At 42.9% G+C, this 23,963-nt stretch overlaps 1 protein-coding gene across 10 annotated transcripts in view; it reads left to right on the top strand.

Moving 5' to 3' along the window:
* Rbms3 (RNA binding motif, single stranded interacting protein) overlaps nt 1-23,963 on the top strand; it is a 1,057,168-nt gene that overhangs the window by 410,962 nt on the left and 622,243 nt on the right. The gene's annotated exons all lie outside the window — the stretch shown is intronic.

Genomic DNA, 23,963 nt, shown 5'->3' with positions numbered 1-23,963 from the left:
TGATTACTGATAAAGTGGTGCATATAATCTTTCGATGGCTATATAATCTTATCCCAGACACAACAGGGCAGATACACATATGAACTTACTGAGTCTGTGACAGTGTGTTCAAGACCAGTACAAGCTCAAGGCAGCTAAAACTCCCAGCACAAAGGAGGGGAAGCACACACAACAACCCAACCTAAGCCAACAAGCTATCCACAAGTGTCTTTCTCAAAGACTGTCTGCTTTACTTACTGACCAGGGTTTCTTGCTCACCCTAGAACTTGACAATTTAGCTAGTCTACCTAGCCAACTTGTCAGGTCCTGTCTCTGCTCCAAACATTATGATTACAGGCAGACCACCACGCCCAACTGACATTTATGCGGGTGGTAGGTATCTAGACTCCAGCCCTTACGTCCCCAACTCCTGTTTGTGTCTGATGTCCTGATTTCAATGTCTCTGCCTCTTCGAATTTTTTCTTTCTTTCCTCTTTTACTGCTCTTTTATGGTTTCTCCCTGAAGTCACCTCCTCGGCAAACATAGTATTGAAGCCCTATAAGTTAAGTGTGCACATCTCATGAACAGAGCACTGAAGTCCCATAACTTAAATGTGCACATCTCCTGATTCCCTGTACTCACCTTCATTCAAACACAGTATGGACTCTGATGCTCCCCAAACCCCTTGCCTTGTGTGCTCACTGTTCTCCTGGCTCTTGTGGATTCAGTTCTGCCTTTTCCATTTTCCTTCCTTGCCTCTCGTTGCTAACTCTCTTCTAGTCCATCATCTTAAGACAGAAGCCTGGAGAGGGATGAGAGTTCGCCTTTGTTCTGACCCCTGAGCACATCAACTCCTTGTTTCCAGAGCTGACCCTGAACGCATTTGTTCACCGTCCGGAGATCACATCATCAATCACTATTATTTTAAAAAGAAGGTTCAAGTTCCTTATCTCCCTGGTCATACATGTCGTTTTTCAAACCCTGGAATGATAACATGGCATCTCAAGTAAGGGTGGTCCCACAAATCAAAAGGAGGGTGGTTTCATTTCTTTGTTGAAACATCTGGTGTTGCTTAGTGCACAGGAAAGAGAGAGGTAGGAAGCTTGCAAGCACCGTGGTGGTGGCAGTCCTGTCTGCCATTGTGTCCTGAGAGTGACAGCCTTCAGGAAAGGAGGCAGCTGAATCCCACAACTCGGTTTCCCAGAACTTTCTCACCTGTCCACAGACATAAAAACTCTGTGTGGTCACTCTTCAAAATCTAGTCTGAGACTCCCACCTTGAAGAAAGAAGGTTGAAGCAGAGGTCAACAGCATTGATGGTGACATGATTTACTTGCTGTAATGTCACATTAAATGTCACGGTGCTAATAAGGGTTATGTGAACCTAAGCTGCCCATCGGCATAACTAGATACAAAGAAAGAATGTCTGTCCCTCTAGGAATCCAAAACTCCCTCCGAGAAAGAGTGTCCTCTGACTTGTACTACACAGACTTAGGTTTGTCCTGCTTGCACAAATCCACTGTGCCCTCCTGGAAGGACAGAGTCAACCATGTGTGGCAAGCAGGAGAGGGCTCCAGAACCAGGTGTGTGTGACAAATGGGTGAGGCCATGACAGCACATTTTACATGAATACATTGTCTTTACTGGAGAATTCCTCTCAGATGCCAGTCCTAAGACTCAGCTCCCCACCGCTGAGTTTATCTATTGCATTTGACAAAGGGATGTTGGGAGGAGAAGGGAGGGGTCAGTGGAAGCAGAAGTGGCTCTTCTTACTCTATGGGAATGAAGGTATTGGGCTTTGAAATCACATTTGAAATGAGCATCAGGGATGTACGGTGTTTGTTTCATTTTACAGAGCAGGCAGTTGAGGTTGAGTTATAAGATGTTCTACTTTCCTGAGATCCCACACGTATGAGGTTTGCAGTTTTCTCATGACTCTGAAGAGGTTTTCAAGTATGAGTAAGCAAAAGTTTGCAAATGATGTTCTTTATAAAGTTTTTAAAGATTGTGATGTGATGTGTGTGTGTGTGTGTGTGTGTGTGTGTGCGTGTGCGTGTGCGTGTGTGTGTGTGTGTGTGTGTGTGTGTGTGCGTGCGCACATGAGTTGCATGGGGTCAGAGGACAGCCATGAATATTGGTATTCCGGTCCCTTCCACTTTTTGTTTGAGGCATCTCTCTCATTGGCCTGGGACCTCACCATATGGGACAGGCTCCTGGCCTGTGAGCCTCCCATGTGTGGTCTCCTGTCACCTGCAGTTTTTCAATCTTAGGGATTGGAAGTATGTGCATTCATGGTTTTACCTGGGCACAGGGAAATCTGAACAAAGACCTCAGGCATGTGGCAAATGACTCACTACCTAGCCCTACAAAAGGTATTCCACGGGGAGGGTAACAGCTGCGCAAGCCCGGAGACTGGAGCAGTGGCCCAGCTTTTGGTACACTGTGCCACAGTATTACAGATGTCCTTTTTTTCCAGGTGCATGGGGAACAGGGGCGTGGAATGCACCGACCCTCTGGGGAGCGGGAGCCTGGCTTGCCAAGAGACCTTGCCTTGGAGCTGAAGTTTCAAGTTTTATTTCAGATTGGATTGCACGAGCTGAAGGGATTCTTTGCAGTGTGACTCCATGCGTGAAAAATGAGTGCCGACTAAATTGTGCCTTTCTGAATTAAGATGCTCTTTCATAAAGTACCACAAAAAGTGTGCTTTTGCTTGGGGAAGCAAGGTCAGTGTCTGGCACAGGAGATTAGTGAGGCATTTGCCAAAAGAGCATGAGCTGTAGCTTTGGGGAATCCAGTACTGGGATGTGTTCTAACTGCAGCCAGAAATCAGAGCTGGACTTTGAATACCCCAAAGCTTGAGGCCTGGGAGGAAGGCCATCTCTGTTCTAATCACAGTTCTTGCTCAGATTTAACTTGAAAAATAAAGTATATAAATTTAATGCCACTTAGCCTATGGGGAAGCCGTTTGGTAGCGCCTGCCATAGCCTTCATCTTCGTATCAGGAGTGTTAAGAAGGGTCTCTGTCTAGAGAGGTTTATTACAGTCTCACTTATTCATGTGTCATTTAGTCAACTGAGATTGTGGTTTAAAAGGTAGCCAATATAAACGCTTATAGACTATGCAGATGATGTTCATTCTGCTTCTGTCAGTCAGTGTTCAGCATGGCGTGCACTTCTTAATCTGTCTTCCATGTGTTCTCTCTTCTTTTCTTGTGCACATACATGCATGAATTCATGCACACATATACATGGTTAACGATGCATATGTATATAAAAAGTATACTTTTAAAGGAAATAATATGGATGTAGATATGGTAGTTCAATAACTTTTTTTACTGACTTATGAGTATCCTCTGTGTGTGTGTGTGTGTGTGTGTGTGTGTGTGTGTGTGTGTGTGTTATGTCCCTGTGTCATGCATGCACAGAGGCCAGAGGAGGACGTTGGGTGTCCCACTCTATCTCCACCTTACTCTTTGAAACAGTCTCTCACTGACCCTGAAGCTAAGCTGGTGGTGGCAAGTCCCAGTGACCCTCCGTCTCCACCTCTCCCAGAGCACTGGGCTTGCAGACCTGTGCATGGCTATTCCTGGCTTTTCACAGTTTCTGGGGAGCCACACTCAGGTCTTCACACTTTTCAACAAGCACTCTCAACCACCGAGGGTCTCTCTAGCCCCGAGTGACTTTTCTGTCTCTGTGTGAGGGAGTGTAATTCTTTTCTGAAATGCAGAAAATTCTAAAGTCAAGACATACTGTTACTTGGGAAATGTGTCCATTACCATAAGTCCCCATTCTGATCACAGTGGCTTGATGTGCTGAGGAGAATCATTGAGGAGTTTCTGAGCATCTACAGGATCTTGTGTGTGGAAACAAATGCTAACATTTCTGAGTCACGGAGACCTTTCATATGTCTTTCTAGATCAGTCACCATGCACCCCACTGTCACTACTATCCCTGACAAGTCACTTTGACTTTCTCACCAGTGATTAAGGCACCAGGGATTTTCTCTCTGTCACCTTTAAATATAAACTGTGTCCTTTTTTCATGATACTGAGTTTCACACTATTTATTAACCTTTGAATATTTTGTTTACCCTATTGCTACCTTTTCACATATGCATGCTTAAGAGCTGATTGCACCCTGTCATAAAGGTTTCCATGACCATACACTCTAGCTGCACACACGCCATTGGCATGGCTATGGGGCAGTCCATTGATTACTGCGTTCTAAATGTGGTACACATTGCTTGTACGCATCTGACCTGACATTTTCCATTGTTGGGATTCCAACACTCTGTAACTCTTTTTGTAATACCATACTCATAATTCATGGTTTGTTTTAAAGGTGCCTTCTATGAATCCATATGTGCGTGTCTGAGAATGCACTCATGGAAAAACATATGTGTAGAGATCGGTGGACAACCTCAGGTGCTATATTTTAGGAATGACATTGACCTTATTTTGAGACAGGGTCTCTCCCTGGCTTGGACTTCACACATGACTATTCTGGCTGTCTAATAAACCTCAGGAAGCCAACTGTTTCTGTCTCCTTAGCAAGTGTGCACCACCACAGCTGACATTTTCTTGTAAAGGGGAATCAAACTCAGGTATTTGTGTCTTCAAAGCAGGCCATCTACCTACAGGGTGACATCCCTGGCCCACTCACTGTTGTGACCTCTCTTGTATACTCGGAATTGTAGTCACTCACATTTGCTTAAGTGCTCAACAAACTTTCTTGCATAGCACTGGGTGATAGAAGGTTTGTGTGCACTGGGTAAGCTCTCTTTATTCCATTAGACTCTGATGTATAGAGTAGGAATGTAGCCAGAGATGATACTCAAACAAAGGGTTGTGATGGTGATCTAATAAAATTATATTTACAGAAAAAGTTGGCTAGCCTAGACTGGCTTTCTTGGATCCCTGTAGCACTAGCTACATCTAGCTACTGTGAGCTTTACTCATCTTTAATTCTGATCTATGTACTTCTTAGACCTAAAGCTTGGATAAGTGGCTGTGTGGCTTAATGCAGAATTCTTATGCATCAAGAGGTGTCAGACAAGTAAAATGCCCTAACATCACACTTACTAGAAATGTTAGTGACATTACTAGAAACGGCTATATAAGCCATGACTATTGGATTATTAGCATATCAAAGTAAGATTTGACTCTAACTAATTTAGCCTTGTAATTTAGACCTAGGTTACTTACTTGATAATGGGCTAGGTTTAGTGTGTCCTTTGAAAGCCACCCTTACCAAAATATTTTCAAGAATAGAAGGAAAGTAGATAAAAACAGGACCCACCTTGGTTTAGCATTTAAAAGGTTCCTAATTCAAAAACTGAGAGCTGTAAAAGTAAGTTGAGTGGTGCAGCCTCTACTCCTGTCTGGGAAGGGCCAGGTAGGGGCTGATTAGTTTGGGGTTTAACTAAACCTAGCAATAGCAGATGTGACCAAATTCTATGTGACAATAGATGAAGACAGCAAAGCCAATGGGTGACCAGCATTATGCTTTTCTACTTTTGTGTTTTGTTTCATGTCCTGATGGGTAATTTTTAAAGGAATTGTGAAAGTGCATTTAGATTTGTTCAATATGCCTGTCTCTCTTTTAAGCCTTTACTAATGCATGGGTGGAAAACCTCATTGATTCTAAAGTTAATACGCTGCTAAGAGGAATATGGAATGAATTTAGTCATTTAGAAGCCATGGGCTACAGAAACTATTAAGCTATAGAGACCATATAAGGATATAAGTTACAAAAATCCATTAATAATTGGGCATTCACACATATGCATGTAAATAAAATGAACTTGGCAGGAAGAAAAGAGTCAATAAATATCATACAAATATGGAGAAATACAGGAATATAAACCAGACACCAGCGATTAAGGGTATAAAATTTTATAAAATATGAGAGAGATGATGGGGTAGTCAATAAAGTGCTTGCTTTGCAAACACTGAAACCTCAGCCTGATCCTTAAAACCTACATCTTTTAAATTATATATATAAATATGCCAGGCATTCCTGGTCCTACTTACCAATGGGAGATCCCCAGGGCTTCTGGACAGATAGCCTGTAACTTACTTAGTGAATACAAAGTCAATGAGCCCTCTTTCTAAACATGGTGGGGGCTGGAAAGATGACCCAGAGATGCAGAGCACTTGCTTTTTTTGTAGATCCTGGCTTAGATCATAGTATCCCACGTCAGGCAACTCACCTGTTAGGGCCAGCTCCAGGGGATCTAACACCTTCTTATAGCTTTTGAAGGCACATTCATGCACGTGCTGCACATAAACTTGCACAGGTATACACACACTGACATATAGATCAAATGACTAAATAAATCTTTAACAATGCTAAGAATCATGGGAGATAGCATTCCTGAGGAACATCAGCCATGATCTTCTGTCTTCCACATGCACACACACACACACACACACACACAATCTTGCATCTGCACACACATACATGCATAGTCACCCATACATGTATGCACTGAGTACACACATATGCATATACATACACACATGCATGTGTTTGCACAAACACATATGTGCACACGTACTTGATAGTGTGGAAAATTTTGTTTAATTGCATAAGAAAGCTTTGAATTTGAATGATCTCCTTAATGATCGTAGAAAGACAAAGAATCCAGTCATGTGACATCATTTCAACATCGTGGTTTGTAGTACAGGAGATGTTCTTGTCCCCTTCAGCTTTTTTCTTGCAAGACTATGCTTGTTCTGCCCATTCATGGAAGGAACAGCTTGTCTCGCCACCCTCCAGTGGAAATGAGTTATGAGCTCTTTATCTGGAGCTGTAGAGTGGCTTTAACCTCTCAATAGCTGGGTTTCAGTAATTAATGCAAGATCTCATTTTGTGTTAGCTCTCCCCCCACCCCCAAGAATTCCTTTTCCTGTTCTGATTTGTAGGTATATCCATGACAATAAAGGCACTGCTCAAATTCTCTCCCTCCCCAGGACCATGTTAAATACTTTTCTATTGCCCTGCAAGTTTTCATCATTAATTTCTGGCTTCTTCTTTAGTTCCTGTCAATTCTGTAAGCAAAGTGAATCACTGTGACCCTAATAATACTATGGTCTCTTCTCTACGCATCAAGAAAATATTCGATGTATGGTAGTACCCATCTTAAAACAATCTGTCATGGGTATATTTGCTTAACTTCCTAAGTTCAGACACTAGTGAAGAAGACATGTAAAACCTGAGGTATTCTGAATGTCAGTTTCAAGACAAAATGATGGCTCACAAAGGTTCGACCTGTGCACTGTGAGCAGCCCGGAGAGGGTATGAGGCACTGATTAAGCCCACTGTGCAGCCCCAATGGCAGCTGACTGATGCAAACATCTTCAAGGGGCTCAGATTCTATGATCTTGCCTCAACTCATTGAACATAAAAAGATCCTTTCAGGAAATACATCTCCCCCTCATACTGATTAGCAAATTCTCCCAAGGGATGGGTTTCCCGTGGATGACTGTATCAAGTTTGTAATATGTCCAGTGTCCCAACCAACACAGGCATTCCTGGAATTGCTCCTTGATTTGACATTCATGAGTTCGTTCACACATTCATCATTTAACACCGTGAACTAGGCATATGCTATCTATGTGTTGGGGACACAAAATCGAGTGTAAGCATACATAGAACATTGTGAAATGAATAATAAGAAAAGAATACATGTAAACCCACTATTGCATTGCATTTTTATCAGTAGTCAGATGGACATAACTCAAGGGGAACATAGAAGCATCAAAATGAGGTCCAAGTAAACACCTGGGAGGAACTTGTATTAATATCAAACTTTTAAAGAGCTACAACCAATGATACTGCGTTAGAAAATGGGAAAAATTCAGAGATGTGTGAACCAGCGTCAGACTTCTGGGAATGGCGAATGTTTCTGCATGCTCTGAGCAATGGTGAGCTGCAGTCTAGGTGATTGAAAAGAGAAGCCAGGTAAAACGAAGCTGAAGGGGCTGGAGATGGCTATGTGGTTAGAAGCATGTATAACTCTTGCTGTGGACTTCTCAGCACTGACAGAAAATAAGTTACACGTTTTTAGATTAGTTTTTATGTTAAACACAGCAGTCTCGATCCCAGAAGGTTGGGATGTTAAGCTAGCACAGTGGTTTGCAACCTTCCTGATGCTGTGACCCTTTAAGACAGTCCTCATGTTATGGTGAGCCCTGACTATAAAATTATTTTTGGCGCTACTACATAACTGAAAATTTGCTGCTGTTAGGAACTGTAATGTAAATATTTGTGCTTCCTGATGCTCTTAGATGGCCCCTGTGAGAAGGTCATTTGACCCCTAAAGGGGTCACAGCCCACAGTCTGAGAACCACTTAGCTAGAGGATGTGATGCTATAACTTGTAACAGGGTAGTATAGGATTGTAGAAGAAGCCAGCTGTTCTGTGATATTCCAGAAGCAAGCCAACATCAAGTCACAGCCTTAGACCTCTCCCCTGTTTTTCAACCAGGGGATTTTCATAAGATTTAGACTATGATCTGCAGAATAAACACGTCTCTCCCCCCTTAATGGAATTTATATACCAGCTGCAAGGACTATATTACTTGTTGTCTCTCCTCGGCTGTAGTTCCCCTATGCTCTGGAGGCCTGCTCTGCCTATCTAGTTCTTGCAAGCAATTTCCCTTTGTTTATACTAGTTTAGCTTAATATAAAAAGGCCCAGAGATGCTGTCAGGGGAGATATAAGATATAATAAGAACACAGTTGGTACCTGCAGTAGTCCAGGCACAGGGCTGGGCCACTTACAGGGTACCTCTCTGTATCTCAGTCTGTCTATCAATGTTATGTGCACCCCCATCTTATGTGCCCCTCCATGTTATGCCTTATGCCCATTCGAATTGGTCACGTTTGTCTATGAGTGCCAGTGAGGACATTGTTCAGTGCCCTCCCACTAAACTCTGTCCTCTTGGATCTTATGCACTCATATCCCAGAATCTAGAATCAGCTTTGAGATTCAGGGGCTTAGCAGGCTAACCTGATGATGCTCCTGACCATCTACCATTAGACATACAGTCTTGGGGCACCAACCTTTGCTGTCCAAAGCAGGAAGCTGGCTTCCTGCAAGCCATTCACTCCGGAGTCCCTGGATTCTGTTCATACAGGCAAGGGACCGCACTCTGTAGATCTCTCTAGGGAGGATCTTCTGGGCTGCTTGCAGGTATTAGAGATTTAATCTTGATCTAAGCTATCAGCTGTTGACTGTGACTGCCGAGAGACAGGAGATCCTACCAAATAGGAGGGACTTTATCAGCCTGGAGTTCTTGATGCCTCGAAATACCTGCTTTTATCTTAACTTTTATATATCATACTCCTTACAGATAGTCTAGAGACTTTCATGACAATGTTATCCCATAGGCAGAGGAGAGAATCTGCCATTTTACAGTCTTGGTAAAAACATCCTGAGGAGTGTATATGGACCAATTTATACTCTCAAAGAGAATGATGGGAAGTGTGTCAGCAGGCTGAGGTGAGAGGAGGAGTTGGACCCTGGACACAGTAAAGACACTTATAGCCACTTACTCCTTAACACTTTCAAAAGTAAGTGTTTGTTTTCTGTTGTGTCAGCAATTTATTAATGGGTTGTTAGCTTGTTGTGCAGCCAATTTAGAGATATCAGAAAGGCATGATGGGAAATGGTATTGTTTTTAGTTACTAATTAAGAGTCCAAACAAGAAGTTCCAAGTGAGAAGTTCTTAAGAGGTATGAAAAGTCACAATAGCTATATCCTTTATTGGAAATGTCATTTTATGAGAAAAACAAATAAAACAAACAAACAATCAAACAAACAAACAGGAAACAACCTACAGAGCCTGGCAGTCAGAGGACAGGCCATCAGCAATGTGCCATGCTTTTGGTCTCTGAGATACTGAGAAAATCTATGAATTTTCTTCTGCCTTTCTATGAGATAAGTATATTTGTAGGAAAAATGAAAACACAAAAAGCTTAGTCAGAGCAGAAGCCTGGCTCTGGGACTCCCCACATCAGGTCCCCATCAGGAACCTGCAGCTACATTTCAAAGAGCCGTAGTCTCCACTCAACAACCTTCCTGACGGTCTGACAGTTTCGCAAACTCACCTTCCAGTGTTTTAATCTAGCAGACACACAGAAGCATGCTTCCAGAAGTTTTATCTTTTTATTTTTACCTATTTGTTTATTTTGGTATTTGAAATATATGATCCTACAGTCTTCCCAGGGAATTAGCAAAAAAAAAAAAATCTTTTCAAATTCATTACCTGGTAGCAAATAAAATAACAAGACAAAGACTTATTACTTCCTGTTTGATAAATGATTAGCCTCATTCATTTACTTCAAAGTTAAGTCTAGGAGGGAATAGTAAGAGAATATATATGTATGTGTGTGTGTGTCTGTGTGTGTGTGTGTCTGTGTGTGTGTGTGTGTGTGAGAGAGAGAGAGAGAGAGAGAGAGTCAGTCCTAGGATAATTTGTTTCATTTTTAGTTTTCATTCTCTCTCTCTCTCTCTCTCTCTCTCTCTCTCTCTCTCTCTTTCTCTCTCTCTCTCTCTGTTAATGAGTGTTTTGTATGTGTGTGGGCACATGTATGAGCATGTGCATGAACATGTATATGCTTAGATATCAGGTCTCAACCTCCATCACTCTTCCACCTTACTGAGGCAGCATCTCTCAGTCCATCCCAGAAATCACTAAGACAGTGTTGCTAGTCAGCTTGCTCTGGGATCTCTTGTCTCTGCCTTCTCAAACTGGAATTACTGCCAAGCCAACAAGCATGTACACGGGTTATGGGGATCTGAACTCAGTTCCTAGCACTTGTGAGCCAAGCACTTTAACCACCAAGTCAGCTCCCCAGACTCTAATTAGTTTACATTTTAAAATTTATCACAACAATAATAAAATAATTACAAACATCAATAATTATTGTTATTACTCTGTGTGTGTGTGTGTGTGTGTGTGTGTGTGTACACTATCAACAGCATGTATGTGGAGCTCAGAGGACTACTGTGTGAAGCAGATTCTATCTTCCCCCATGAGTCCTAAGGATTTAACTCAGGTCATCATGCAGGCAGAGCGAGTGCTTTTCCCCTCTGTGCCATCTTGCTGGCCTCTGTGTGATCTGTTCAAATAATGTCATTCTCAGTGGCTATTGGCAGGTGGTGACATAAGAAGCAATTTAATGTTGTGCACGTTCCCAGTTTTTTACATATTGCTGAGGTGTCGAAGGTTTCATTCCTTATGAATGAAGATGCAAATGTATCCATAAAGAGCTTTTCTTTGTGCTTCAGTTAGAAGCCTGAAATCCTGGGGTCACCTTTTATCACAATAGCATTGTCCATGTCCCCCACATCCAACATGAGCTCTCTTATCAAGAAAGACAATGAGTTACAAGAAGCTAAATCAGTGGTTCTCAGCCTTCCTAACACAGTGACCCTTGAATACACAGCTCCTCATGTTGTGGTGACCCCCAACCATAAAATTATTTTTATTGCTACTTTATAATTAAAAGTTTGCTACTGTGATGAGTCATAATGCAAATAGCTGCTATACAGGATTTGTGATATACTACCCCTATGAAAGAGTTATTCCTACCAAGGGGTCGTGACCCACAGGTTGCGAACTGGTGTTCTAAACACAGTCACCTTTTGAGTATGGTACGTTTAGGTCAGAAGCGCCGCGCTGGCTGGCTGGGATTGCTGGCGGGAGTCATGAGCTCCTAATTCCCTCTTTAAGTGCTGAGATCTCTCACTTGGTGAACACTAAGTGTCTCTAAATGGTTTCCTTTTAAAAAGGAAAACATGCTTAGAGCATTATTTTGCTTATTGATTTTTCAAATTAAATATTCTAATGGATCCCAGTTGTGGTTTTAATGATGAGAATTCCTTGAAGCCCATCGTGGAAATGTGGAAAAAAGAATCTGATTGGGCGCTGAGCGCCGTGTTAGAGACAGCTTTCCACAGGATGCTTTCCCCACAGAATTCTGCCTCTTTATCCTTCCTTCCCTCTCTGCCTCCCTTGCTCTCCAGCGCACCCCTTCCACCCTTTTCCCTTCATCTGTCTGTCCTGTCTTCTTCCTTCTTTCCTTCTCTACCTCTCTTATCCTTACAGAAGTCAGCCACGATTTCCTGTATACTAAATAGAGTCATATAAGGCACAAAGAATGTAAGAAGCTGTATTATTTAGGGAAAAAGTCATTTTTCTTTTTGCTTCTATTTCATATGAAAGTTGTCATTACACACGTACACACACACACACACACACACACACACCTGAGTTGTAACTAATAATCACCCCAGATGCTTTGTCATTCTGGAACCTACACCACCTTATGTCACCTGTCACTCACCCTCCACACTGCTAGTTTTTACCCTTTCCTTGCAGTAGCCTTGGTAACTACAAGGCACCAATCCACGCATGGTAATGCTCAGCTCCACTGTACTTGGCTAAGACTCTTGAAAACTGCCTAGGCGAGGCCAAGTCACTTGCCAATCTTGTTAGTTTTTGCTTGTGAGGAGAGAACGTCCACCCTACTGTCACTGGCCTTTCTATTCAGGGACAATTCGTATAAGGAGACACCACCATAGCAAAGACTTTGGGGCTGGCTCCTCAGAGTTAACTTTCATGTGCTTTTTGGAGATTAACTGCTAAGGCAAAGAGAGGGTTTATAAACAGTTTAGTAAACTATTTAACAAACAGCATTAAACAAGGGTGCACTCCTCTGTTCTTGAGTAGATACTTTGTGGGGTTGGTGGGGCTACATAGAATTCAGAGCCACCCAGTGCTGGAAGACTATGCCTTGAACGTTTCTCACTAGATGTCATCCACTTGTTTTGAGAGCATTAGTTAAATGATGGAGACTGCCAAGAACTGGTTTTGGCATCACCATGGCAACAGATAAATTCTAGCGTTGCACTTTCGAGCCAAACAAGGTAGTGTTGTTACTGTCTGAAGGAAATGATGACGTCAAGAAAGGCTGGTGCTCAGATGGACTGTCAGCAGTATAATCACTTGGGAAAATGAAGTTCTACACACTTATATTTGAATACATATCATACACACATTCATATACATACTCATATGTATGTGTATGCATTCATGAGCTTGTGTACTTGTTATTATATATGCATATATGTATATGTATATATACATGTCATACATAATGTATATCAGCCTCTGTATGGTTCTAGCCGAGCTGACAAGCATCTGCCTTTGCAGCCATCATTGGACTCTTAGTTTGTCTTTTTTTTTTTTTTTCATTCTCAGAACATGTGGTCTCCATCTGGGTGGCTCCCGGAACAATGTCATCCTGAGACTTGCTCGGGGACACCTACCGGTCAGCTCTGCCTTTCTGGCCTTGGAATTTCTTTTTTATGTGCTGTGGCTCGAACAGGAAGAGTCACTTCCTTGCTATGCTGTCCTAACTCTGTGTAGCTCTGTGATGTTTTGCCATGTGTGTGTCCAGTGTCTGGCCTCCCCCTCTTCCCAGCTCTGAGGTGTGACCTCTTCCCTTATAAAACCGCAAAGAAAGGGGCTTTCTCTCCCCTCACTGGGTTCTCTCTTCTCTCCTTTACCACCTGTCTTCCTTCCCTCCCTCCCGCCCTCCACCCATCTCTCTCTACCTACCTATTCCTCCCTCCCCCACTCATCCATCCTTCCCTCCACCCATTCATCCCTCCGTCCCTCCCTCCCTCAGTCTGTCCTGCCTTCCTTCCTTCTGTTTTTTCTCATCCCCTTCTTCCTTTTTTCCCTTCCTCCCTCCCTCTTTCGTGATTTTCGGAGCTATTATTCCTGTAAAGTTTCACTTCAGTATTCCTCATTGTAGAACCTTTCTTCACTCATTTTCTCAGGCTACCGAGGTGGCCCTGGTGATGGAGCAATTCTACCACAGGTCACCTTTCCATCCAGCATTCATTAACTTTTTGTATGCAACTGCCAAGTGCCATCAGAGGGTCCAATATGCTCAATGCTATTTTAAAGGTCAGTCTTGACTATAGGGGTGGGGTAGGCTACATTGAGAAAGCTCATATATGTATGTCTGTGTGAGGGTGTGGCCTAAGACAGCTTGATCATGCAGGTTATAAGTGGACTGAAGGTAGCCCTGTATATTTTAGTATTGTAGTATAGTGTGGTATTATTGACAGATAGGGCTCAGCTGATGGAAGTGGGTCCCTTAGGATGCATCTCTGGAGCCAGTATGTCTCCTTATCAACTCAGGACCCCTGTCTGAGGGATTGGTGCTACCAGTCGTGGACTGGATTTTCTCAAGTGAATTAACTTAGCACGGTCCTCCCCAGGCCAACCTAACACAAGCCATCCTTTATGGACAGTCTCTTTCCAGATGATTCCAAGTTGTCAGATTAACTATTAACAGCAGCCTACCTTGATGCCCTCTCTGATTCTCTTCTCCTAAAGATCCCAGCTACTTCTAATTACTCAATAGCTATACGTTATTAGCACATCAAACTGAAGAATTCATTTCCACACGAAACTCTGAGACTACCTTAAAATCCTGCGTATCTCATGAAACCCTGCCCGCTGATTTTTGTCTTTTGTCTCCTTTTCCTTTCCTTCCTGGTATTTAAGATCACCAGCTCATTGTTGGATGCTCCTAATTCCAGTGTGGATTCTTTGACAGGAGTGGGCCTTTTCTTCACATAGCTATACTGATAAGAAATGCTACAAGTTGGTGTGAGTTTTAGCATGGGGGGTGTTTCTGTCTCTGATCTTTATCTTATCTAGGGATTAGTTTCCCCGTTTTATAAATTTAAAATCTAGCATTCCTATGTAATCTGCCATTGTGGCTTTGATTTCTCAAAAAACCACCCAAGAACCATGATCCCTTAGTCATAAAGGACACTAAGGAAGTTCTGTTGAAAGTCTGAGAGCAAGAAAGGGGGCAATTCCAGCCTTGACTTTAATTTTGAGGATATCCGTCATCAATAGATGGTTAGTCTCCATCTATGGAAAGGAAAATAGTTGATGACAGTTTAGCCATGTGCTCAACCAGGTGGGACAGAGCCTTGTCTACGTATTGAGATGTCTTGCTAATGATGCCCTGTGGTATTCTACCTCCCCAATATTTCCACTGTTCTCCCATTTAAACAGTGTAGCACATTTAAATGGTTTATATAATGGATACACACACACACACACACACACACACACACACACACACACACATATGTATACACACATTATACACACATACCTACTGGAGGATATATATATCCTCCAGTGTTGAGATGCTAAGGCCTTTCCAGACAGTGGAATGGCTGTTATCTGTTAGTGTGATAGGCATGGCTTCTGTTGGTAGGAATGTAGTGCTGTATGCCTGAAATCCCAGAAGTAGGAAGTAGGGACAAGATGACCAAGAATTCAAGATCAGCCAGTTTGAGGACAGCCCAGGGTACATGAAATCTTGTCCCAAACACCAGAGTCCCCTGTTAGTATGAATAATAATTTTAAAGGTTTTGAGGCTTGAAGAGGGTTTTTTCTACATTACACAGTCCCCTGTGAGATTGGCCATCTTCCAGAGTGCAGTCTTCCTCCCCAGAGTTGGGCTGTCCTTGCTGTTTTACATAGATTTCATGGAACTTCCTAGGACATCTTTTCCTGACTTCCTAATAGCCTGTCTTTCCTTTGTTGGTTCAGATTCCCAGTAAATTCCTCAGAACATTTCTCCATGTGTAACCCTTGGTATCACCGCAAATCTACATGCGTTTATATAGTTGTGTTTTTATCAATTTATTCCCTATTAATCCAAAGACCCTAAAAGGCTGGGGCCTTAGCCCTTTATTGCGTCTTACATTCTAACTAGTGAATTTGTCTGTTTGGTTTGGTTGGGTTTGCTCTTTCGTTGGTGTTTTGTTTTCTGTTACAGGATCTCATGTATTCTAGGCTGGTCTTGAACTCCTAAGTGATGTGAACTTCCTTCCTCCTGTCTCCACTTTATGAGTGCTGTGATTACAGACCTGTGCTACCACCCAGTGTATGGGGTCCCAGATATAGAACCTAGGATTCCATGCCTGCTAGCCAAGCATTCATTACCAGCTGCGCTGCAACCTCAGAGCCCTAAGTAGTGTTTTGAGCATAATAGTCACCATGTAAATTATTTTTTATTGAAAAAATGATTGAATCCCATGATGATCAGTTTCAGTTTTCAGTTTGCTAAGACTTCCCCACTGTGATTGACGGCACCTTCAACTGTGAGCCAGGATAAACCTTTTCCCCCTTAAGTTGCTTTTACCCAAGAAGTTTCATCATGGTGATGGGAAAAGAAACTAGGAGAGATTTTGAAAAATGGTTTTGGCTATAGTATATCACTTTATATATATCAAAGGCATGCTGTGGTGATTTTTTCTTATCTAAAATCCAAATCAAAGTTATTTCTTCACTTGAGAATGTAAATGAATGTTGAGTGCTCAGAGTCACTGTATGAACAAGGTAGATATCTGGAGACTCGTTTGTTTGCTTGTTTCATTGTATCTTATGTGAATGTCCGTGGCCTCATGGTAAGCATAGCTACCTTCTGTTATATCATATGTCATATGCCTCCATTTTCATTGAAAGAGTTCTTGAGATTTTATAATACCCATTTGGGTCCAGAGAACAGACACATCCGTGTTTTGATATGAACCTAAATGAACCAGTTAAAGCCTAAATATATGGACTGTAAATAACACCACACACACACACACACACACACACACACACACACACACACACACTTCTCTGGAACTTATTGAACAGTTGGAATTGGAAGGAAAGGTGGCTCAGAGCTGCTAGTAATTTATTACATCACCCTTGATATTAAAATCTGAAATATAAAATTATACATGATTAGATGGTTAACCAGCACCCACTGGAAACACACACACACACACACACACACACACACACACACACACACACACAAAACTCCACAGTAATGGGAATTAAAAAAAATCTTAGAGTTAAACTAAAGGCAATAATTGGGAATTGACTGGCAGGGCGGAGGCATGATGTGCTCCTTGGGGAGTTGCCACCCCACGATACTAATAAATAGATTGCTGTTGTGTTAATTTGAGTCACTCACTAAGGAGACTGGAATGAATTCATGTGTCGTGCCGTGAGCCTGACATCACAGTCAGACAAGGGCCCAGCATCTCACCCTCTACTCCTTAGTGAGCATTTTAGGGTTTTGATTTAGTTTTGGTTTTATTTTTTTCTGTTTTTGTTCTTGCTGTTTTATTTTTGAGATGGAATCTTATTGGTGGAGATTAACTTGAACTTTCTATCCTGCTTCCTCAGCCTCCCCAGTGCTGGGCTTACAGGCAGGCATTGCCAGGGCCAGCCTATGTAGTGTTGGGATGGAACCATGGGCTCCCTGCTTGTGTGCCGCGTACTCTACTAACCACAGTGTATACTACTCTAATCTCAGTGCACAGGATTTAAAAACTCTTGTTATTCTAATCTGAAGAGATCATAATTCAGCACGGGGAAATTTGAACCCCTGGACACACTCCCAAGATGCCCTAGAGTCTTACAGAGTCCTATAAGTTCTTTTTTCAGGTGTTTGTAAACTCTTGTGTCATTCTGTGACATGCCTTAGCACCGTGCCCAAAGCAGGTGTAAGGGACTGTGTCTCGACACACACAAACATTAGTGTTTGCTCAAGGCAACCCCCCAATACCTAATTGAATACCTATCACTCTGAGATGTGATGCTTTTGACTTGCCCTTGACAGGCAGAGGCGATAGGAACTTGAGGAGAGCCTCAGCTACATAGTTTAAGGATAGCCTCAGCTACATAGTTTAAGGATAGCCTCAGCTACATAGTTTAAGGATAGCCTCAGCTACATAGTTTAAGGATAGCCTCAGCTACATAGTTTAAGGATAGCCTCAGCTACATAGTTTAAGGATAGCCTCAGCTACATAGTTTAAGGATAGCCTCAGCTACATAGTTTAAGGATAGCCTCAGCTACATAGTTTAAGGATAGCCTCAGCTACATAGTTTAAGGATAGCCTCAGCTACATAGTTTAAGGATAGCCTCAGCTACATAGTTTAAGGATAGCCTCAGCTACTTGAGAGCCCATCTTGTCTCAATAAAAAATAAAGTACAATACAATACGATACGATACAATACAATACAATACAATACAATACAATACAATACAATACAATAAAACAGAGAAGATATTACTGAGTAGAACAATATTTTGGTCTCTGTTTCTGCACAATACACAACTGATTTCTGGTTTTTATCTTATTTCTAGAGCAGGCATTTGTGTCTATGTTTTAGCCCTGCATTTGTGATTCCCGTTATGTTTGTCTTTCGGTAGCTTTTGCATTACCCACCTCTGTATGGGATACACTCTGGAATAAGTGATACTTAGTAAGTCATATTTTAAACTAAACGGCTTGGTCTAATTTATGAAGCCATTTGGACTGGAAGAGCCCTACAGCGAACCACATAGCTCATCCCCCCTTTCCTAGCATAGTGGGAGAGATTTTTATTGTCTATAAAATCCATTCTGGGTGGGTATCTATTCTCAGCCTTCATTATCTCTGGTGTTAGCGATTCCACAGCCTCCCTTGGCAGTCTTCCCTATTGCTGAGCTAGCCTTGCTTATTAATCCTGTAATAATACCTTATGTTCTCCAAATATTGAGGCAATGCTCATCTCCCCTGCTACCTGATCCCTCCCTGACCACCCTTCGAAATGGTTCTGGTGTGTGCGCGTGTGTGTGTGTGTGTGTGTGTGTGTGTGTGTGTGTAGGTGACTAAGTAAGCACACAGTAACAAATGATGTGGTATGTACTCTTGTCCTGAGGCATTGTGCAAGGGGCTCCTTAGGATGGACATTGTCAGTCCATAGAAAATTAAGCTATTAAATCTGCAGCACCAGGGTGGTGATGGACTGGCTCTTGCCATGGGATGAAATTGCTTTGCAGACATATGAATTTTACAGCCAGGAGTGCTCATCCCTCCTTGTGCACGTTAATGGTATTGATAGATTAATGTGATGATTTAGGGGCGATTGCTGATTTGTCTGTGCTGGTTTGGGGCCAAGAGCGTCAACTAGACCGGTCCTAGCAGGGTCCGGTCCACAGCTTGTCCTGGGAACAGAACTGATTACACACAGATGCAGGAAGATGACTCAGTTGGTAAAGTGCATTCTCTGCTCGCGTGAGTACCTGAGTTCAAACTTCACGACTCATGAAAAACAGATGGGTGTGGCAGCGAACACTTGAAATCTCAACATCAAAAAGGCAGAGACTGGAGGATTCCTAGGGTGCCTAGGCCAGCTAGCTTAGCCTCCTCTGTGAGCACCAGGCCAATGAGAGAGGTGAAAAGCATCTATGTAACAGCAACACAGTTTGTCTTTGGGATACACACACATGCATACACACACACACACACACACACACACACACACACACAAGTGCATGCTCACATATACACAGTGTGCACCACACACAGACATGTCATCATGTACATCTACATACCTAAATACTGTATTTTAAAACTATTTTACTCTTTTAATTGTTTTTCGTGTGTGTGTGCATGTGTGTGTGTGTGTGTGTGTGTGTGTGTGTGTGTGTGTGTGCGTGCGTGCGTGCATGCACTATACAGAGTATGTGGCAGTCAGAGGACAATATTCGGGAATCCAGTCTCTCTCCACCATGTGGGATCTAGGGATCAAAGTCTGGCGCCTTTATCCACTGAGCCATCTCATTGGCCCACAAAAGTTGTCAACGTGGGGATTGGACAAGGAGCCTGAGCTTAGCAATCTGTCCTTCTGGAAGCTGGCACCATAGCGGTCTATCCTTCAACCCTCTTGCCTTGCTCCGTGCTTCTATCCCAAGCTAGCAGTGTGTTGCTTGTGCTGGTTGGCATGGCTTGTGTTTTCTTCCGAGGACTTCCCAGGACGGCTACAGAGTTGAGGCGACTGAAGTTCATGCCTCCTCTGGTCCACGTGAAATCTCACATCCTTCCGTGTGCCTGAAGACAAGCTGTGACATCCAACTTCCAGCCTGTGCCTCTCTGGTGGGCTCTTAACTGGAGGAATTGTTTCTAGGAAAATTCACCTTCTCGTGCCTCCCTTTCTCTGATGACAGCACCAGATGAGCGTAAGCATTTTAGCCTAGGAGCCTCTGAGATCCTCTTCTTTGCATCTAGAAAAGTGCACTCCGGACCTCAGGCTTCACTCTGCAGTCTACCTGCAGTGTGGCTAGCTGATTTGGTTTCTGTGGACGTTGTTCTCGTGGCAAACGCATCGGGTCTCACACATACAGACAAGAAGCATCGGATCTCACACATGCAGACAAGAAGCATCGGGTCTCACACATGCAGACAAGAAGCATCGGGTCTCACACATACAGACAGGAAGCTTTGTTCCGGGATTGACTACCTTGGACTTGAATTGTGCTGAGGTCACAAAAGTTACTCAGTTTTCAGACCGAGCAAGGTCCACTGTGGGGAATTCACTTTGGAGGAAGTATTAGTCCCCATCTTCTGAACCTGAGGTGTCTATCAATTAGAGTGTGAATCACACACTCCAGAAACAATAGATGAGTTTGACTTTCAAGTGGGGCATGAGTCTTTGCACTCCCCTCACTGGGAGCTCAAGTGGCTTGTCCTGCCTCATAGCTACCTGGTTACCACGGCGGAAGGCCTGTGTTCCTGGGAGTAGACAGTCCTCCGCCCACTCCCCTCTGTCCCCCTTGCCCTCTCTTGCTCTGTTCCTACAACACTGTAAGATTTCTATTATTTCACTCAAATAAAATGTGCATACCCAGCCCAGTTGATACAAAAGCATGAGAAAAGTTAAAGACCAATAGCAAGTAAGAAACTGATGTATTTTGACATGAAGCAAATGAAGATCTTAATGTTTCACATTGTTTTCCTCCCTAGAATCTTTATCCACAAATAATATATGGGGTCTTGTAACCAGCCGCAGAATAATGCCAAATGGGAGAGAGTTCTTCTCACCAAACCCTCACAGTGTATTTTACTTCCACAACAGCCTGTGGGGAGGACAGGTCTAGTCACTGTCAGTGTCCTTGCTCCAACCCCAGCACAAGTCCATTGTGTATCTGAGTGTGTGTCTTCGGCTGACATGCTGTAGGAATGCAAACTGGGAAACATGCTTTATCTGAGAAATGGAGGCCTCACTTTTTTTTTTTCTTTGAAGAATGAAAGCAGATCTGAATATGCCACGAATTAGCCTGAGGCACCCAAGACAACTTGCCTGGTCATGAATGTTCCAGAAACTATTGTTGCAATTTAGAACAGCATGCTCATTGTAGTGTGGCTGTTTCTTTTAGCACTAAGTCCTGAGATGAATAGCTGAGGGCTCCAGTCATCCTCTCTCTTTTTCCCAGAATGCCCTTCACATGGGTGGTGTGTCACAAATGGTTTCGCATCACCTGGGACTCTATTTCTTGTGTTTTCTCAGAGCAATTTTCCAAGGTCCTGTCCCAAATACATAATTGATAACATTGAAAACTAAGCAAGGAAATTGTATTTACGTAGCCTGTTTCTGCAATCATTAGCAGGCTGACTTTGCGGTGAGAATTCAGAGTCTAATTAGCTTAGGACTATGTTCTAGGATGCTGGCATGCCCCTGTGGCAGATCTACAGGTCGTTACTTTCTCAGCTACTCTCTGAACCATACGGGAATCCTAGGAGTAGAAAGTACACATCGAAGCACTTTCATACCAGGAACACCTAACCATTAATCCTTTAACTATGCATTCCTTCTGTTTGATTGGCATCTTCTTAGAAGTATGTGAGTGTGTGTGTGTGTGTTCCATATGTAGAGTCCTATTTGCACCGGTTGCTGTTCTTTCAGAGGGAAAAAAAAGTAAGCAAGGAGGTGCACTTTCATCTCTTTGCTGAGATAAAGCATCATTTCCTAAAGTAACTTGGGGGAAAAGGGGGTCTATTTGGCTCATAATCACAGGTTATACTCCATTATTACTAGGAAGTGTCCGCGGTAAGGGGCTTGAGGCCACTGGTCATACGTATATATCCATAGATCAAATGCACCCATGTTGTCTACTTGTTTTCATCTAGCCATCTCCTGTTCTATATAGTTCAGAACCACCTGCCCAGGGAATGGTGCTGCCCGAAGTGGGCTGGGGTCACCTCACATCAATTAATAATCAAAATGACACCCTCTCCCAGATGTGGCCACAGACTAACCTGAGCTGGATAGCTCCTCATTAGGCCTCTCCCCAGATGATTCTAGGTGAGTCAAGCTGACATTAAAAAACAAAAAACAAAAAAGACTATCAAGGTTCTGTCAAGCTCTAAAGCTAGATTCAGCTCATCTAGGCCTGTCCTTTTCATGGCCTGATCCAACCTGGAACATTATTTCCTTCATTTGTCAACAGAGATGAGACAAGCCACAGTTATTCGCATCTAGGTCACCCTGACAAGTTTGTGCTCCATTAGAAAGAAAGCAGGGATGCCCAATGCCATCTCATGTTACTACACTGTGGTGAGCAATACAATATTCATTGTGAGGAAGACATCTTCAGAGACCATTGCAGAACCTCAGAAGTGCAAATGAAAGGTAATATTCCACTATAGTCTTGGCAAAGCCTTTTTAACTCTAAAGGACATCAAAACCAAATAAGGCCAAGGAGACAGGTCAGTGGGTAAAGCCCCTGGAAAGCAATGTGTGAAGGACCCCCAGAGCCCCCATAAAGCCAGACAGGATAGCATGTGTCTGGTGTCCATAATCCCAGGGCTCCCTATTATCAGGAAAATGACAGAGAAATCTCCAGAGCTCCTTGGCCAGCTAGCCCTGCTTATACAATAGCGAGCAACAAAAGACCCTGTCTTAAGATGGAAGGTAATGAACCCATCTGAGCTGTACTCTGGCTTCCATGGACAACCAGGGGCTCACAGAGTCTCATAGGCATCCACTTTAATACATGAACATACCACGCACATGCACACGCACTTGACCATGCACATGCACTCTCGTGCGCGCACACACACACACACACACACAAACACACACACACACACACACACAGAGAGAGAGAGAGAGAGAGAGAGAGAGAGAGAGAGGCGAGCACATGCACACATGATTTAAAACAAACAGTAACAACTTCTACCAGTTGACTGAGGCTTGAGATATTTTCCAAAGGGTGTTGTACGTGCTGAAGTTTTGTCTCAATTGCCTAGCTGCTGTGTAGAAAGGAATGTGGTATTTCCTTTATTAATTGGATTAGGCTATAAGTTTAATATGGCTCCCGGTTCTTCACAGGCTAGCTCCAAAGTCTTGATTAGTTCATGTTTACAGGAAGAAAAGTCCGTGCAAGTCAGTGGGGAAGCTGCAAAGCAGATGGCTGTGTTTAGCATTTCTGTGGTCAGATGAACCGCGTTTGCTTCCAGTCCTAGAATGGAAGAGGAGTTGCTCAACTCTTGGATTATGCCTTTATTTTCCTCATCTGTTCAGTGGGAGTACATTGATGTCTAAACTACTTACCATAGGACACCTAGAAAATACTAGTTAATATTAAGGGTAAAATCCTGTGTGAAACATATTTTTATCTTTAGCTTGTATGATGATAATCTAAGTTTGTTTTGTTTTGTTTTGTTTTTACTGTACCAAATTATAATACAAATATAACTTAGTGTTTGAGGTTCCATCCAGATTTGAGAGTATAAATGTGTCTTTAAAAATACGGGGAGTTAGCCAGCATGGTGGCATATACCTTTAATCCTAGCACTTGGCAGGCAGAGGCAGGCAGAACTCTGTGAGTTCAAGGCTAGCCTGGTTTACAGAGTGAGTTCCAGGACAGCCAGTACCGCACAAAGAAACTGAGTCTTACAAAACCAAACCAAACAAAACAAACAAGAATATGAGGAGCTGATGAGCTGCCTCAGCAGCTAAAGATGCTTGTTACAAAGTGTGATGACCTGAGTTTCATCATCTGGGGACCCACATAGTGGAAGGAGAGAACCCACGTCAGCACC

The sequence above is a fragment of the Mus musculus genome, chromosome 9 (assembly GCF_000001635.26).
Source record: "Mus musculus strain C57BL/6J chromosome 9, GRCm38.p6 C57BL/6J".
Classification (NCBI taxonomy): Eukaryota; Metazoa; Chordata; class Mammalia; order Rodentia; family Muridae; genus Mus; species Mus musculus.
Note: the sequence above shows the minus strand (reverse complement) of the source record. Positions and strands in the feature narration are given on the sequence as shown.